Source organism: Monopterus albus, unplaced genomic scaffold (assembly GCF_001952655.1).
Source record: "Monopterus albus unplaced genomic scaffold, M_albus_1.0 scaffold87.1, whole genome shotgun sequence".
NCBI classification, from domain to species: domain Eukaryota; kingdom Metazoa; phylum Chordata; class Actinopteri; order Synbranchiformes; family Synbranchidae; genus Monopterus; species Monopterus albus.
This window is the reverse complement of record NW_018127967.1, coordinates 275736-276468: the sequence shown is the minus strand read 5'-3', so window position 1 is coordinate 276468 and position 733 is coordinate 275736.

Below are 733 nucleotides of genomic sequence, written 5' to 3'. Positions count from 1 at the left end.
GACAACTGCTATGATGTTTGAGTTACTGAATCATTGTAGCCACTTGTTCTGTTTGGACAGTTATGATGGCTAGGGCTGCTCACATCGCTACTCTAACTAATATTCTGACTTTTCAAGATAAAATATATGGCAGCTCACAGTGCAATAAATGTGCCTCCAAATGCAGCGGAGAAACGGGCCTTCTTTAACTTAAACAGAAAAGAGGGAGCTGCTGTGGTTTGGTGACAGACATAGAGCTAATAAGTTACAGTAGCTCACTTTGTCTCCTTCATGTGCTTGGGTGATGATCCTGGATGCTTCCCAGTGAAAAGCTCAGGGATGTGGCTTTGTGCTGCTCTCTTACAGTAATCAGAAGTGGAGAAGTAAATACCACTTCCTAAACTAATCCATTAGTCTATACCCACTGTGTTTGCTCTCTTGTCAAATTGGAACATACTGTATTATTTGAAAAGACGTTTGACTTATCCAAGTTTGTTTTTGCGGGTGGAACGATCTCTTTGTGGCTGACAAGGACAAAAATGTACCAGCCATATTTACAGCGCGTGTATTCCATCCATCCAGTTTCTTCTGCTTATCCAAGGTTGAGTCCATTTTTCGTGATGCCTGCTTTAGGGAGCGGAGCTGCGAGCTGTACCACGGGGCCTCCTCTGTTTCACTACCTTCTTTTTCAGAGGGGCAACGGTATCAAGTGTATTACGCAGGAAGGCTGCAGTACTATCAACAAGATTATCGA